The 17,854-nt window shown below is 43.9% G+C and overlaps 1 long non-coding RNA gene across 8 annotated transcripts in view; it reads left to right on the top strand.

Annotated features, from left to right (window-relative positions):
• LOC307181489 overlaps positions 1-17,854 on the top strand; it is a 261,521-nt gene that overhangs the window by 203,289 nt on the left and 40,378 nt on the right. For 7 of the 8 annotated variants that reach the window (XR_013826890.1, XR_013826891.1, XR_013826892.1 and 4 more), the window contains exon 3: positions 13,957-14,038. This is a non-coding gene — a long non-coding RNA (uncharacterized lncRNA). Of the gene's footprint in view, positions 1-13,956; positions 14,039-15,536; positions 15,631-17,854 lie in introns of those variants that run through there. The other variant, XR_013826897.1, reaches the window with a different exon arrangement.

Genomic DNA, 17,854 nt, shown 5'->3' with positions numbered 1-17,854 from the left:
GTTTTTTAGATGTTTCAGGAAACACCATACACTTCTCCCGAGTGGTTGTTGGCAATTTACATCCCGCCCATCAGCATAACAAGGCTCCCAGTTCTCCATGGCCTGTCCTGCCTTTCTGGATTTTACACTTTATTCTGATGGCCCTTTTGACCGGGGGGAATTGAGACTTCATTGTAGTGCAGATTTCCTTTGCAAGCTTGCTTGGTTGGCCAAAAAGGGCGTATGTGTTTTTTCCTGAATATATTCAGGAAAAAACGCATACGCCCTTTTTGGCCAAGTGCATCATTGTGGACGTTCTGCCTCTTTTCCTATGCTTTCAATGCAATTCCAGTCTACCTCCTGAAATGGGTTTCCTGCAATTCTGCCCCGCTTTCAAGTCCTCTTGGCAGCCTTACTTCAGTCTATTTTTGGACGATAGCTGTCATTTATAACTCTGCAGGTTTGTGAATTACAGTGCCCCTGAGCTCGTTTCTTCAACTCGCTTTCTTGTGACCTGGCCGCAACACCGCAGGATGGCTTCAGGCCCTAATCAGGTTCCGGCACGGCACGCTGAGCCTTTGGTTATTTCCTCTTCCTGGTGGGAAATGAGAGTTAAATTTGCCCGTCCAGACACCTCCAGCTAGCCTCTCATTGGTTCTCGCTATTCCTGTTCATCTTCCTCAGAAATTGCAAACTGTGCCAAACAGGAGGTTAAAAGGACTGACTCTCCAAGTCGGGAGAGTGTTAGTAAAGCGTCTGGAATGTGGCCCCCGAGTACCAGGGGAGGAAAACTGAGACATATTTGAACACGTCTCCCGTTCACATGGTTGATCATACTCTAGGTTCCACATGCATGTTTTAGCTGAAGGAAGAATACCTAAAACCTGGGTAGTTGAAACCCGTGTAATGGGTACCATGCAATATGATTTCAAAGGGTCTTCATTTGCTCACTGAACCTCTCCAATCCTATCACTGCTGCGTTTATGCACCTGTACACATGCTTGATTCTCTTTCGGAGACATAGCAATCCATAGGTTTTAAGATACTTACTAGTCAGGTACATTCTTAGGCATTTAATATGCGGTGTTGAGTCCATTTCGTTGAGCAAGGAGTAGCTCTTCTCTATTCCATATTTGGCTTAAGGAACTTTATCTGTGCTCATTTCAATCTCTGGTTTTATGCAGCACCCCAACTCACCTTTACCCTTAAGCAAGCATAAGTTGGTTTTCTAAATTTGAGACCCTGTTCTGTTCTGTAATTCAGTTCCTGTGTAGCCAAGTTTCCATTCCGTGTATTACTGATATCTTATGATGTTTCTTTTTCTGTGTGACTTATTTCAGTTGGAATCATCATACCTGAATCCACTCATTGTGCTGCTAAGGGCCTGATGACATAGATTTCACTGCTGAGTGATATTGCTTTGTAAGTGAATACCACAACTTCTTTATCCATTTTTCACTTTCTGCGATGTTGAACTTGTACTGTAAACGAGGTTCTTGTAAACAGAGCCGTTCCAAACATTGGGGTGGCTGTGTCTTTTTGATTTTAATTTCCCTAAGCTATAGGACCATAAGTGGAAGTGCCCTAGGCTCTGTTGCTTTGTTTTTTAGATGTTTCAGGAAACACCATACACTTCTCCCAAGTGTCTGTTGGCAATTTACATCCCGCCCATCAGCATAACAAGGCTCCCAGTTCTCAAAGGCATGTTGCCTCTCTGGATTTTACACTTTTTTCAGATGGCCCTTTTGACCGGGGGGAAGTGAGACTTCATTGTAGTGCAGATTTCCTTTGCAAGCTTGCTCGGTTGGCCAAAAAGGGCGTATGCGTTTTTTCCTGAATATATTCAGGAAAAAACGCATACGTCCTTTTTGGCCAAGTGCATCATTGTGGACGTTCTGCCTCTTTTCCTATGCTTTCAATGCAATTCCAGTCTACCTCCTGAAATCGGTTTCCTGCAATTCTGCCCCGCTTTCAAGTCCTCTTGGCAGCCTTACTTCAGTCTATTTTTGGACGATAGCTGTCATTTATAACTCTGCAGGTTTGTGAATTGCAGTGCCCCTGAGCTCCTTTCTTCAACTCGCTTTCTTGTGACCTGGCCACAACACCGCAGGATGGCTTCAGGCCCTAATCTGGTTCCGGCCTGGCATGCTGAGCCTTTGGTTAATTCCTCTTCCTGGTGGGAAATGAGAGTTAAATTTGCCCGTCCAGACACCTCCAGCTAGCCTCTCATTGGTTCTCGCTATTCCTGTTCATCTTCCGCAGAAATTGCAAACTGGGCCAAACAGGAGGTTAAAGGGACTGACTCTCCAAGTCGGGAGAGTGTTAGTAAAGCGTCTGGAATGTTGCACCCGAGTACCAGGGTACAAAAACTGAGACATATTTGAACACGTCTCCCGATCACATGGTTGATCAAACTCTAGGTTCCACATGCATGTTTTAGCTGAAGGAAGAATACCTTAAACCTGGGTAGTTGAAACCCGTGGAATGGGTACCATGCAATATGACTTCAAAGGGTCTTCATTTGCTCACCGAACCTCTCCAATCCTATCACTGCTGCGTTTACGCCCCTGTACAAACGCTTGCTTCTCTTTTGGAGACATAGCAATCCATAGTGTTAAGATACTTACTAGTCAGGTACATTCTTAGGCATTTAATATGGGGTTTTGAGTCCATTTCGTTGAGCAAGGAGTAGCTCTTGTCTATTCCATATTTGGCTTAAGGAACTTTATCTGTGCTCATTTCAATCTCTGGTTTTATGCAGCACGCCAACTCACCTTTCCCCTTAAGCAAGCATAAGTTGGTTTTCTAAATTTGAGACCCTGTTCTGTTTTGGAATGCAGTTCCTGTGTAGCCAAGTTTACATTCCGTGTATTAGTGATATCTTATGATGTTTCTTTTTCTGTGTGACTTATTTCAGTTAGAATCATCGTACCTTAATCCACTCATTATGCTGCTACGGGCCTGATGACATAGATTTCATTGCTGAGTGATACTGCATTGTATGTAAGTACCAAAAGTTCTTTATCCATTTTTCACTTTCTGCGATGTTGAACTTGTACTGTAAACGGGGTTCTTGTAAACAGAGCCGTTCCAAACTTTGGGGTGGCTGTGTCTTTTTGATTTTAATTTCCCTAAGCTATAGGGCCATAAGTGGAAGTGCCCTAGGTTCTGTTGCTTTGTTTTTTAGATGTTTCAGGAAACACCATACACTTCTCCCGAGTGGTTGTTGGCAATTTACATCCCGCCCATCAGCATAACAAGGCTCCCAGTTCTCCATGGCCTGTCCTGCCTTTCTGGATTTTACACTTTTTTCAGATGGCCCTTTTGACCGGGGGGAAGTGAGACTTCATTGTAGTGCAGATTTCCTTTGCAAGCTTGCTTGGTTGGCCAAAAAGGGCGTATGCGTTTTTTCCTGAATATATTCTGGAAAAAACGCATACGCCCTTTTTGGCCAAGTGCATCATTGTGGACGTTCTGCCTCTTTTCCTATGCTTTCAATGCAATTCCAGTCTACCTCCTGAAATCGGTTTCCTGCAATTCTGCCCCGCTTTCAAGTCCTCTTGGCAGCCTTACTTCAGTCTATTTTTGGACGATAGCTGTCATTTATAACTCTGCAGGTTTGTGAATTACAGTGCCCCTGAGCTCGTTTCTTCAACTCGCTTTCTTGTGACCTGGCCGCAACACCGCAGGATGGCTTCAGGCCCTAATCTGGTTCCGGCACGGCATGCTTAGCCTTTGGTTATTTCCTCTTCCTGGTGTGAAATGAGAGTTAAATTTGCCCGTCCAGACACCTCCAGCTAGTCTCTCATTGGTTTTCGCTATTCCTGTTCATCTTCCACAGAAATTGCAAACTGGGCCAAACAGGAGGTTAAAGGCGCTGACTCTCCAAGTGCGGAGAGTGTTAGTAAAGCGCCTGGAATGTTGCACCCGAGTACCAGGGGAGGAAAACTGAGACATATTTGAACACGTCTCCCGTTCACATGGTTGATCATACTTGGGTTCCACATGCATGTTTTAGCTGAAGGAAGAATACCTAAAATCTGGGTAGTTGAAACCCGTGGAATGGGTACCATGCAATATGACTTAAAAGGGTCTTCATTTGCTCACCGAACCTCTCCAATCCTATCACTGCTGCGTTTATGCCCCTGTACACATGCTTGATTCTCTTTTGGAGACATAGCAATCCATAGGTTTTAAGATACTTACTAGTCAGGTACATTCTTAGGCGTTTAATATGCGGTGTTGAGTCCATTTCGTTGAGCAAGGAGTAGCTCTTGTCTATTCCATATTTGGCTTAAGGAACTTTATCTGTGCTCATTTCAATCTCTGGTTTTATGCAGCACCCCAACTCACCTTTACCCTTAAGCAAGCATAAGTTGGTTTTCTAAATTTGAGACCCTGTTCTGTTCTGTAATTCAGTTCCTGTGTAGCCAAGTTTACATTCCGTGTATTACTGATATCTTATGATGTTTCTTTTTCTGTGTGACTTACTTCAGTTAGAATCATCATACCTGAATCCACTCATTGTGCTGCTAAGGGCCTGATGACACAGATTTCATTGCTGAGTGATATGGCTTTGTAAGTAAATACCACAACTTCTTTATCCATTTTTCACTTTCTGCGATGTTGAACTTGTACTGTAAACGAGGTTCTTGTAAACAGTGGCGTCCCAAACTTTGGGGTGGCTGTGTCTTTTTGATTTTAATTTCCCTAAGCTATAGGACCATAAGTGGAAGTGCCCTAGGTTCTGTTGCTTTGTTTTTTAGATGTTTCAGGAAACACCATACACTTCTCCCCAGTGGTTGTTGGCAATTTACATCCCGCCCATCAGCATAACAAGGCTCCCAGTTCTCCATGGCCTGTCCTGCCTTTCTGGATTTTACACTTTTTTCAGATGGCCCTTTTGACCGGGGGGAAGTGAGACTTCATTGTAGTGCAGATTTCCTTTGCAAGCTTGCTTGGTTGGCCAAAAAGGGCGTATGCGTTTTTTCCTGAATATATTCAGGAAAAAACGCATACGCCCTTTTTGGCCAAGTGCATCATTGTGGACGTTCTGCCTCTTTTCCTATGCTTTCAATGCAATTCCAGTCTACCTCCTGAAATCGGTTTCCTGCAATTCTGCCCCGCTTTCAAGTCCTCTTGGCAGCCTTACTTCAGTCTATTTTTGGAAGATAGCTGTCATTTATAACTCTGCAGGTTTGTGAATTACAGTGCCCCTGAGCTCCTTTCTTCAACTCGCTTTCTTTTGAGCTGGCCGCAACACCGCAGGATGGCTTCAGGCCCTAATCTGGTTCCGGGACGGCACGCTGAGCCTTTGGTTATTTCCTCTTCCTGCTGGGAAATGAGAGTTAAATTTGCCCGTCCAGACACCTCCAGCTAGCCTCTCATTGGTTCTCGCTATTCCTGTTCATCTTCCGCAGAAATTGCAAACTGGGCCAAACAGGAGGTTAAAGGCGCTGACTCTCCAAGTGGGGAGAGTGTTAGTAAAGCGTCTGGAATGTTGCACCCGAGTACCAGGGGAGGAAAACTGAGACATATTTGAACATGTCTCCCGATCACATGGTTGATCATACTTGGGTTCCACATGCATGTTTTAGCTGAAGGAAGAATACCTAAAACCTGGGTAGTTGAAACCCGTGGAATGGGTACCATGCAATATGACTTCAAAGGGTCTTCATTTGCTCACCGAACCTCTCCAATCCTATCACTGCTGCGTTTATGCCCCTGTACACATGCTTGATTCTCTTTCAGAGACCTAGCAATCTATAGGTTTTAAGATACTTACTAGTCAGGTACATTCTTAGGCGTTTAATATGCGGTGTTGAGTCCATTTCGTTGAGCAAGGAGTAGCTCTTGTCTATTCCATATTTGGCTTAAGGAACTTTATCTGTGCTCATTTCAATCTCTGGTTTTATGCAGCACCCCAACTCACCTTTCCCCTTAAGCAAGCATAAGTTGGTTTTCTAAATTTGAGACCCTGTTCTGTTCTGTAATTCAGTTCCTGTGTAGCCAAGTTTCCATTCCGTGTATTACTGATATCTTATGATGTTTCTTTTTCTGTGTGACTTATTTCAGTTAGAATCATCATACCTGAATCCACTCATTGTGCTGCTAAGGGCCTGATGACACAGATTTCATTGTTGAGTGATATTGCTTTGTAAGTAAATACCACAACTTCTTTATCCATTTTTCACTTTCTGCGATGTTGAACTTGTACTGTAAACGAGGTTCTTGTAAACAGAGCCGTTCCAAACTTTGGGGTGGCTGTGTCTTTTTGATTTTAATTTCCCTAAGCTATAGGACTATAAGTGGCAGTGCCCTAGGCTCTGTTGCTTTGTTTTTTAGATGTTTCAGGAAACACCATACACTTCTCCCGAGTGTCTGTTGGCAATTTACATCCCGCCCATCAGCATAACAAGGCTCCCAGTTCTCCATGGCCTGTCCTGCCTTTCTGGATTTTACACTTTTTTCAGATGGCCCTTTTGACCGGGGGGAAGTGAGACTTCATTGTAGTGCAGATTTCCTTTGCAAGCTTGCTTGGTTGGCCAAAAAGGGCGTATGCGTTTTTTCCTGAATATATTCAGGAAAAAACGCATACGCCCTTTTTGGCCAAGTGCATCATTGTGGACGTTCTGCCTCTTTTCCTATGCTTTCAATGCAATTCCAGTCTACCTCCTGAAATCGGTTTCCTGCAATTCTGCCGCGCTTTCAAGTCCTCTTGGCAGCCTTACTTCAGTCTATTTTTGGACGATAGCTGTCATTTATAACTCTGCAGGTTTGTGAATTACAGTGCCCCTGAGCTCCTTTCTTCAACTCGCTTTCTTTTGAGCTGGCCGCAAAACCGCAGGATGGCTTCAGGCCCTAATCTGGTTCCAGTACGGCACGCTGAGCTTTTGGTTAATTCCTCTTCCTGGTGGGAAATGAGAGTTAAATTTGCCCGTCCAGACACCTCCAGCTAGTCTCTCATTGGTTCTCGCTATTCCTGTTCATCTTCCACAGAAATTGCAAACTGGGCCAAACAGGAAGTTGAAGGGACTGACTCTCCAAGTGGGGAGAGTGTTAGTAAAGCGTCTGGAATGTTGCACCCGAGTACCAGGGGAGGAAAACTGAGACATATTTGAACACGTCTCCCGTTCACATGGTTGATCATACTTGGGTTCCACATGCATGTTTTAGCTGAAGGAAGAATACCTTAAACCTGTGTATTTGAAACCCGTGGAATGGGTACCATGCAATATGACTTCAAAGGGTCTTCATTTGCTCACCGAACCTCTCCAATCCTATCACTGCTGCGTTTATGCCCCTGTACACATGCTTGATTCTCTTTCAGAGACATAGCAATCCATAGGTTTTAAGATACTTACTAGTCAGGTACATTCTTAGGCGTTTAATATGCGGTGTTGAGTCCATTTCGTTGAGCAAGGAGTAGCTCTTGTCTATTCCATATTTGGCTTAAGGAAATTTATCTGTGCTCATTTCAATCTCTGGTTTCATGCAGCACCCCAACTCACCTTTCCCCTTAAGCAAGCATAAGTTTGTTTTCTAAATTTGAGACCCTGTTCTGTTCTGTAATTCAGTTCCTGTGTAGCCAAGTTTCCATTCCGTGTATTACTGATATCTTATGATGTTTCATTTTCTGTGTGACTTATTTCAGTTAGAATCATCATACCTGAATCCACTCATTGTGCTCCTAAGGGCCTGATGACATAGATTTCATTGCTGAGTGATATTGCTTTGTAAGTAAATACCACAAGTTCTTTATCCATTTTTCACTTTCTGCAATGTTGAACTTGTACTGTAAACGAGGTTCTTGTAAACAGAGGCGTCCCAAACTTTGGGGTGGCTGTGTCTTTTTGATATTAATTTCCCTAAGCTATAGGACCATAAGTGGCAGTGCCCTAGGCTCTGTTGCTTTGTTTTTTAGATGTTTAAGGAAACACCATACACTTCTCCCGAGTGTCTGTTGGCAATTTACATCCCGCCCATCAGCATAACAAGGCTCCCAGTTCTCCATGGCCTGTCCTGCCTTTCTGGATTTTACACTTTTTTCAGATGGCCCTTTTGACCGGGGGGAAGTGAGACTTCATTGTAGTGCAGATTTCCTTTGCAAGCTTGCTTGGTTGGCCAAAAAGGGCGTATGCGTTTTTTCCTGAATATATTCAGGAAAAAACGCATACGCCCTTTTTGGCCAAGTGCATCATTGTGGACGTTCTGCCTCTTTTCCTATGCTTTCAATGCAATTCCAGTCTACCTCCTGAAATCGGTTTCCTGCAATTCTGCCCCGCTTTCAAGTCCTCTTGGCAGCCTTACTTCAGTCTATTTTTGGAAGATAGCTGTCATTTATAACTCTGCAGGTTTGTGAATTACAGTGCCCCTGAGCTCCTTTCTTCAACTCGCTTTCTTTTGAGCTGGCCGCAACACCGCAGGATGGCTTCAGGCCCTAATCTGGTTCCGGGACGGCACGCTGAGCCTTTGGTTATTTCCTCTTCCTGCTGGGAAATGAGAGTTAAATTTGCCCGTCCAGACACCTCCAGCTAGCCTCTCATTGGTTCTCGCTATTCCTGTTCATCTTCCGCAGAAATTGCAAACTGGGCCAAACAGGAGGTTAAAGGCGCTGACTCTCCAAGTGGGGAGAGTGTTAGTAAAGCGTCTGGAATGTTGCACCCGAGTACCAGGGGAGGAAAACTGAGACATATTTGAACATGTCTCCCGATCACATGGTTGATCATACTTGGGTTCCACATGCATGTTTTAGCTGAAGGAAGAATACCTAAAACCTGGGTAGTTGAAACCCGTGGAATGGGTACCATGCAATATGACTTCAAAGGGTCTTCATTTGCTCACCGAACCTCTCCAATCCTATCACTGCTGCGTTTATGCCCCTGTACACATGCTTGATTCTCTTTCAGAGACCTAGCAATCTATAGGTTTTAAGATACTTACTAGTCAGGTACATTCTTAGGCGTTTAATATGCGGTGTTGAGTCCATTTCGTTGAGCAAGGAGTAGCTCTTGTCTATTCCATATTTGGCTTAAGGAACTTTATCTGTGCTCATTTCAATCTCTGGTTTTATGCAGCACCCCAACTCACCTTTCCCCTTAAGCAAGCATAAGTTGGTTTTCTAAATTTGAGACCCTGTTCTGTTCTGTAATTCAGTTCCTGTGTAGCCAAGTTTCCATTCCGTGTATTACTGATATCTTATGATGTTTCTTTTTCTGTGTGACTTATTTCAGTTAGAATCATCATACCTGAATCCACTCATTGTGCTGCTAAGGGCCTGATGACACAGATTTCATTGTTGAGTGATATTGCTTTGTAAGTAAATACCACAACTTCTTTATCCATTTTTCACTTTCTGCGATGTTGAACTTGTACTGTAAACGAGGTTCTTGTAAACAGAGCCGTTCCAAACTTTGGGGTGGCTGTGTCTTTTTGATTTTAATTTCCCTAAGCTATAGGACTATAAGTGGCAGTGCCCTAGGCTCTGTTGCTTTGTTTTTTAGATGTTTCAGGAAACACCATACACTTCTCCCGAGTGTCTGTTGGCAATTTACATCCCGCCCATCAGCATAACAAGGCTCCCAGTTCTCCATGGCCTGTCCTGCCTTTCTGGATTTTACACTTTTTTCAGATGGCCCTTTTGACCGGGGGGAAGTGAGACTTCATTGTAGTGCAGATTTCCTTTGCAAGCTTGCTTGGTTGGCCAAAAAGGGCGTATGCGTTTTTTCCTGAATATATTCAGGAAAAAACGCATACGCCCTTTTTGGCCAAGTGCATCATTGTGGACGTTCTGCCTCTTTTCCTATGCTTTCAATGCAATTCCAGTCTACCTCCTGAAATCGGTTTCCTGCAATTCTGCCGCGCTTTCATGTCCTCTTGGCAGCCTTACTTCAGTCTATTTTTGGACGATAGCTGTCATTTATAACTCTGCAGGTTTGTGAATTACAGTGCCCCTGAGCTCCTTTCTTCAACTCGCTTTCTTTTGAGCTGGCCGCAACACCGCAGGATGGCTTCAGGCCCTAATCTGGTTCCGGCACGGCACGCTGAGCCTTTGGTTAATTCCTCTTCCTGGTGGGAAATGAGAGTTAAATTTGCCCGTCCAGACACCTCCAGCTAGCCTCTCATTGGTTCTCGCTATTCCTGTTCATCTTCCGCAGAAATTGCAAACTGGGCCAAACAGGAGGTTAAAGGGACTGACTCTCCAAGTCGGGAGAGTGTTAGTAAAGCGTCTGGAATGTTGCACCCGAGTACCAGGGTACGAAAACTGGGACATATTTGAACACGTCTCCCGATCACATGGTTGATCATACTCTAGGTTCCACATGCATGTTTTAGCTGAAGGAAGAATACCTTAAACCTGGGTAGTTGAAACCCGTGGAATGGGTACCATGCAATATGACTTCAAAGGGTCTTCATTTGCTCACCGAACCTCTCCAATCCTATCACTGCTGCGTTTATGCCCCTGTACACATGCTTGATTCTCTTTCGGAGACATAGCAATCCATAGGTTTTAAGATACTTACTAGTCAGGTACATTCTTAGGCGTTTAATATGGGGTATCGAGTCCATTTCGTTGAGCAAGGAGTAGCTCTTGTCTATTCCATATTTGGCTTAAGGAACTTTATCTGTGCTCATTTCAATCTCTGGTTTTATGCAGCACCCCAACTCACCTTTACCCTTAAGCAAGCATAAGTTGGTTTTCTAAATTTGAGACCCTGTTCTGTTCTGTAATTCAGTTCCTGTGTAGCCAACTTTACATTCCGTGTATTACTGATATCTTATGATGTTTCTTTTTCTGTGTGACTTATTTCAGTTAGAATCATCATACCTGAATCCACTCATTGTGCTGCTAAGGGCCTGATGACACAGATTTCATTGCTGAGTGATATTGCTTTGTAAGTAAATACCACAAGTTCTTTATCCATTTTTCACTTTTTGCGATGTTGAACTTGTACTGGAAACGAGGTTCTTGTAAACAGAGCCGATGCAAACTTTGGGGTGGCTGTGTCTTTTTGATTTTAATTTCCCTAAGCTATAGGACCATAAGTGGAAGTGCCCTAGGTTCTGTTGCTTTGTTTTTTAGATGTTTCAGGAAACACCATACACTTCTCCCGAGTGGTTGTTGGCAATTTACATCCCGCCCATCAGCATAACAAGGCTCCCAGTTCTCCATGGCCAGTCCTGCCTTTCTGGATTTTACACTTTTTTCAGATGGCCCTTTTGACCGGGGGGAAGTGAGACTTCATTGTAGTGCAGATTTCCTTTGCAAGCTTCCTTGGTTGGCCAAAAACGGCGTATGCGTTTTTTCCTGAATATATTCAGGAAAAAACGCATACGCCCTTTTTGGCCAAGTGCATCATTGTGGACGTTCTGCCTCTTTTCCTATGCTTTCAATGCAATTCCAGTCTACCTCCTGAAATCGGTTTCCTGCAATTCTGCCCTGCTTTCAAGTCCTCTTGGCAGCCTTACTTCAGTCTATTTTTGGACGATAGCTGTCATTTATAACTCTGCAGGTTTGTGAATTACAGTGCCCCTGAGCTCCTTTGTTCAACTCGCTTTCTTTTGAGCTGGCCGCAACACCGCAGGATGGCTTCAGGCCCTAATCTGATTCTGGTACGGCACGCTGAGCCTTTGGTTATTTCCTCTTCCTGGTGGGAAATGAGAGTTAAATTTGCCCGTCCAGACACCTCCAGCTAGTCTCTCATTGGTTCTCGCTATTCCTGTTCATCTTCCACAGAAATTGCAAACTGGGCCAAACAGGAGGTTAAAGGGACTGACTCTCCAAGTCGGGAGAGTGTTAGTAAAGCGTCTGGAATGTTGCACCCAAGTACCAGGGTACGAAAACTGAGACATATTTGAACACGTCTCCCGATCACATGGTTGATCATACTCTAGGTTCCACATGCATGTTTTACCTGCAGGAAGAATACCTTAAACCTGGGTATTTGAAACCCGTGGAATGGGTACCATGCAATATGACTTCAAAGGGTCTTCATTTGCTCACCGAACCTCTCCAATCCTATCACTGCTGCGTTTATGCCCCTGTACACATGCTTGATTCTCTTTTGGAGACATAGCAATCCATAGGTTTTAAGATACTTACTAGTCAGGTACATTCTTAGGCGTTTAATATGCGGTGTTGAGTCCATTTCGTTGAGCAAGGAGTAGCTCTTGTCTATTCCATATTTGGCTTAAGGAACTTTATCTGTGCTCATTTCAATCTCTGGTTTTATGCAGCACCCCAACTCACCTTTACCCTTAAGCAAGCATAAGTTGGTTTTCTAAATTTGAGACCCTGTTCTGTTTTGGAATTCAGTTCCTGTGTAGCCAAGTTTACATTCCGTGTATTAGTGATATCTTATGATGTTTCTTTTTCTGTGTGACTTATTTCAGTTAGAATCATCGTACCTGAATCCACTCATGATGCTGCTACGGGCCTGATGACATAGATTTCATTGCTGAGTGATACTGCATTGTACGTAAGTACCACAAGTTCTTTATCCATTTTTCACTTTCTGTGATATTGAACTTGTACGGTAAACGAGGTTCTTGTAAACAGAGGCGTCCCAAACTTTGGGGTGGCTGTGTCTTTTTGATTTTAATTTCCCTAAGCTATAGGACCATAAGTGGAAGTGCCCTAGGCTCTGTTGCTTTGTTTTTTAGATGTTTCAGGAAACACCATACACTTCTCCCGAGTGTCTGTTGGCAATTTACATCCCGCCCATCAGCATAACAAGGCTCCCAGTTCTCCATGGCCTGTCCTGCCTTTCTGGATTTTACACTTTTTTCAGATGGCCCTTTTGACCGGGGGGAAGTGAGACTTCATTGTAGTGCAGATTTCCTTTGCAAGCTTGCTTGGTTGGCCAAAAAGGGCGTATGCGTTTTTTCCTGAATATATTCAGGAAAAAACGCATACGCCCTATTTGGCCAAGTGCATCATTGTGGACGTTCTGCCTCTTTTCCTATGCTTTCAATGCAATTCCAGTCTACCTCCTGAAATCGGTTTCCTGCAATTCTGCCCCGCTTTCAAGTCCTCTTGGCAGCCTTACTTCAGTCTATTTTTGGACGATAGCTGTCATTTATAACCCTGCAGGTTTGTGAATTACAGTGCCCCTGAGCTCCTTTCTTCAACTCACTTTCTTGTGACCTGGCAGCAACACCGCAGGATGGCTTCAGGCCCTAATCTGGTTCCGGCACGGCACGCTGAGCCTTTGGTTAATTCCTCTTCCTGGTGGGAAATGAGAGTTAAATTTGCCCGTTCAGACACCTCCAGGTAGTCTCTCATTGGTTCTCGCTATTCCTGTTCATCTTCCGCAGAAATTGCAAACTGCGCCAAACAGGAGGTTAAAGGGACTGACTCTCCAAGTCGGGAGTGTGTTAGTAAAGTGTCTGGAATGTTGCACCCGAGTACCAGGGTACGAAAACTGAGACATATTTGAACACGTCTCCCGATCACATGGTTGATCATACTCTGGGTTCCACATGCATGTTTTAGCTGAAGGAAGAATACCTTAAACCTGGGTAGTTGAAACCCGTGGAATGGGTACCATGCAATATGACTTCAAAGGGTCTTCATTTGCTCACCGAACCTCTCCAATCCTATCACTGCTGCGTTTATGCCCCTGTACACATGCTTGATTCTCTTTCGGAGACATAGCAATCCATAGGTTTTAAGATACTTACTAGTCAGGTACATTCTTAGGCGTTTAATATGCGGTGTTGAGTCCATTTCGTTGAGCAAGGAGTAGCTCTTGTCTATTCCATATTTGACTTAAGGAACTTTATCTGTGCTCATTTCAATCTCTGGTTTTATGCAGCACCCCAACTCACCTTTACCCTTAAGCAAGCATAAGTTGGTTTTCTAAATTTGAGACCCTGTTCTGTTCTGTAATTCAGTTCCTGTGTAGCCAAGATTACATTCCATGTATTACTGATATCTTATGATGTTTCTTTTTCTGTGTGACTTATTTCAGTTAGAATCATCATACCTGAATCCACTCATTGTGCTGCTAAGGGCCTGATGACACAGATTTCATTGCTGAGTGATATTGCTTTTTAAGTAAATACCACAACTTTTTTATCCATTTTTCACTTTCTGCGATGTTGAACTTGTACTGTAAACGAGGTTCTTGTAAACAGAGCCGTTCCAAACTTTGGGGTGGCTGTGTCTTTTTGATTTTAAATTCCCTAAGCTATAGGACCATAAGTGGAAGTGCCCTAGGCTCTGTTGCTTTGTTTTTTAGATGTTTCAGGAAACACCATACACTTCTCCCGAGTGGTTGTTGGCAATTTACATCCCGCCCTTCAGCATAACAAGGCTCCCAGTTCTCCATGGCCTGTCCTGCCTTTCTGGATTTTACACTTTTTTCAGATGGCCCTTTTGCCCGGGGGGAAGTGAGACTTCATTGTAGTGCAGATTTCCTTTGCAAGCTTGCTTGGTTGGCCAAAAAGGGCGTATGCGTTTTTTCCTGAATATATTCAGGAAAAAACGCATACGCCCTTTTTGGCCAAGTGCATCATTGTGGACGTTCTGCCTCTTTTCCTATGCTTTCAATGCAATTCCAGTCTACCTCCTGAAATCGGTTTCCTGCAATTCTGCCCCGCTTTCAAGTCCTCTTGGCAGCCTTACTTCAGTCTATTTTTGGACGATAGCTGTCATTTATAACTCTGCAGGTTTGTGAATTACAGTGCCCCTGAGCTCCTTTCTTCAACTCGCTTTCTTTTGAGCTGGCCGCAACACCGCAGGATGGTTTCAGGCCCTAATCTGGTTCCGGCACGGCACGCTGAGGCTTTGGTTATTTCCTTTTCCTGGTGGGAAATGAGAGTTAAATTTGCCTGTCCAGACACCTCCAGCTAGCCTCTCATTGGTTCTCGCTATTCCTGTTCATCTTCCGCAGAAATTGCAAACTGGGCCAAACAGGAGGTTAAAGGCGCTGACTCTCCAAGTAGGGAGAGTGTTAGTAAAGCATCTGGAATGTTGCACCCGAGTACCAGGGGAGGAAAACTGAGACATATTTGAACACGTCTCTCGTTCACATGGTTGATCATACTCTGGGTTCCACATGCATGTTTTAGCTGAAGGAAGAATACCTTAAACCTGGAGAGTTGAGACCCGTGTAATGGGTACCATGCAATATGACTTCAAAGGGTCTTCATTTGCTCACCGAACCTCTCCAATCCTATCACTGCTGCGTTTATGCCCCTGTACACACGCTTGATTCTCTTTCGGAGACATAGCAATCCATAGGTTTTAAGATACTTACTAGTCAGGTACATTCTTAGGCGTTTAATATGCGGTGTTGAGTCCATTTCGTTGAGCAAGGAGTAGCTCTTGTCTATTCCATATTTGGCTTAAGGAACTTTATCTGTGCTCATTTCAATCTCTGGTTTTATGCAGCACCCCAACTCACCTTTACCCTTAAGCAAGCATAAGTTGGTTTTCTAAATTTGAGACCCTGTTCTGTTCTGTAATTCAGTTCCTGTGTAGCCAAGTTTACATTCCGTGTATTACTGATATCTTATGATGTTTCTTTTTCTGTGTGACTTATTTCAGTTAGAATCATCATACCTGAATCCACTCATTGTGCTGCTAAGGGCCTGATGACATATATTTCATTGCTGAGTGATATTGCTTTGTAAGTAAATACCACAAGTTCTTTATCCATTTTTCACTTTCTGCGATGTTGAACTTGTACTGTAAACGAGGTTCTTGTAAACAGAGGCGTCCCAAACTTTGGGGTGGCTGTGTCTTTTTGATTTTAATTTCCCTAAGCTATAGGACCATAAGTGGAACTGCCCTAGGCTCTGTTTCTTTGTTTTTTAGATGTTTCAGGAAACACCATACACTTCTCCCGAGTGGTTGTTGGCAATTTACATCCCGCCCTTCAGCATAACAAGGCTCCCAGTTCTCCATGGCCTGTCCTGCCTTTCTGGATTTTACACTTTTTTCAGATGGCCCTTTTGACCGGGGGGAAGTGAGACTTCATTGTAGTGCAGATTTCCTTTGCAAGCTTGCTTGGTTGGCCAAAAAGGGCGTATGCGTTTTTTCCTGAATATATTCAGGAAAAAACGCATACGCCCTTTTTGGCCAAGTGCATCATTGTGGACGTTCTGCCTCTTTTCCTATGCTTTCAATGCAATTCCAGTCTACCTCCTGAAATCGGTTTCCTGCAATTCTGCCCCGCTTTCAAGTCCTCTTGGCAGCCTTACTTCAGTCTATTTTTGGACGATAGCTGTCATTTATAACTCTGCAGGTTTGTGAATTACAGTGCCCCTGAGCTCGTTTCTTCAACTCGCTTTCTTGTGACCTGGCCGCAACACCGCAGGATGGCTTCAGGCCCTAATCTGGTTCCGGCCCGGCACGCTGAGCCTTTGGTTATTTCCTCTTCCTGGTGGGAAATGAGAGTTAAATTTGCCCGTCCAGACACCTCCAGCTAGCCTCTCATTGGTTCTCGCTATTCCTGTTCATCTTCCGCAGAAATTGCAAACTGGGCCAAACAGGAGGTTAAAGGTGCTCACTCTCCAAGTGGGGAGAGTGTTAGTAAAGCATCTGGAATGTTGCACCCGAGTACCAGGGGAGGAAAACTGAGACATATTTGAACACGTCTCTCGTTCACATGGTTGATCATACTTGGGTTCCACATGCATGTTTTAGCTGAAGGAAGAATACCTTAAACCTGGAGAGTTGAGACCCGTGTAATGGGTACCATGCAATATGACTTCAAAGGGTCTTCATTTGCTCACCGAACCTCTCCAATCCTATCACTGCTGCGTTTATGCCCCTGTACACACGCTTGATTCTCTTGCGGAGACATAGCAATCCATAGGTTTTAAGATACTTACTAGTCAGGTACATTCTTAGGCGTTTAATATGCGGTGTTGAGTCCATTTCGTTGAGCAAGGAGTAGCTCTTGTCTATTCCATATTTGGCTTAAGGAACTTTATCTGTGCTCATTTCAATCTCTGGTTTTATGCAGCACCCCAACTCACCTTTCCCCTTAAGCAAGCATAAGTTGGTTTTCTAAATTTGAGGACCTGTTCTGTTTTGGAATTCAGTTCCTGTGTAGCCAAGTTTACATTCCGTGTATTACTGATATCTTATGATGTTTCTTTTTCTGTGTGACTTATTTCAGTTAGAATCATCGTACCTGAATACTCATTATGCTGCTACGGGCCTGATGACATAGATTTCATTGCTGAGTGATACTGCATTGTACGTAAGTACCACAAGTTCTTTATCCATTTTTCACTTTCTGTGATATTGAACTTGTACGGTAAACGAGGTTATTGTAAACAGAGGCGTCCCAAACTTTGGGGTGGCTGTGTCTTTTTGATTTTAATTTCCCTAAGCTATAGGACCATAAGTGGAAGTGCCCTAGGCTCTGTTGCTTTGTTTTTTAGATGTTTCAGGAAACACCATACACTTCTCCCGAGTGTCTGTTGGCAATTTATATCCCGCCCATCAGCATAACAAGGCTCCCAGTTCTCCATGGCCTGTCCTGCCTTTCTGGATTTTACACTTTTTTCAGATGGCCCTTTTGACCGGGAGGAAGTGAGACTTCATTGTAGTGCAGATTTCCTTTGCAAGCTTGCTTGGTTGGCCAAAAAGGGCGTATGCGTTTTTTCCTGAATATATTCAGGAAAAAACGCATACGCCCTTTTTGGCCAAGTGCATCATTGTGGACGTTCTGCCTCTTTTCCTATGCTTTCAATGCAATTCCAGTCTACCTCCTGAAATCGGTTTCCTGCAATTCTGCCCCGCTTTCAAGTCCTCTTGGCAGCCTTATTTCAGTCTATTATTGGACGATAGCTGTCATTTATAACTCTGCAGGTTTGTGAATTACAGTGCCCCTGAGCTCCTTTCTTCAACTCGCTT

The sequence above is a fragment of the Stenella coeruleoalba genome, assembly GCF_951394435.1.
Source record: "Stenella coeruleoalba genome assembly, contig: scaffold_88, whole genome shotgun sequence".
Classification (NCBI taxonomy): domain Eukaryota; kingdom Metazoa; phylum Chordata; class Mammalia; order Artiodactyla; family Delphinidae; genus Stenella; species Stenella coeruleoalba.
The sequence above is the reverse complement of the archived record's forward strand: the minus strand, read 5'-3'. Positions and strand labels throughout refer to the sequence as shown.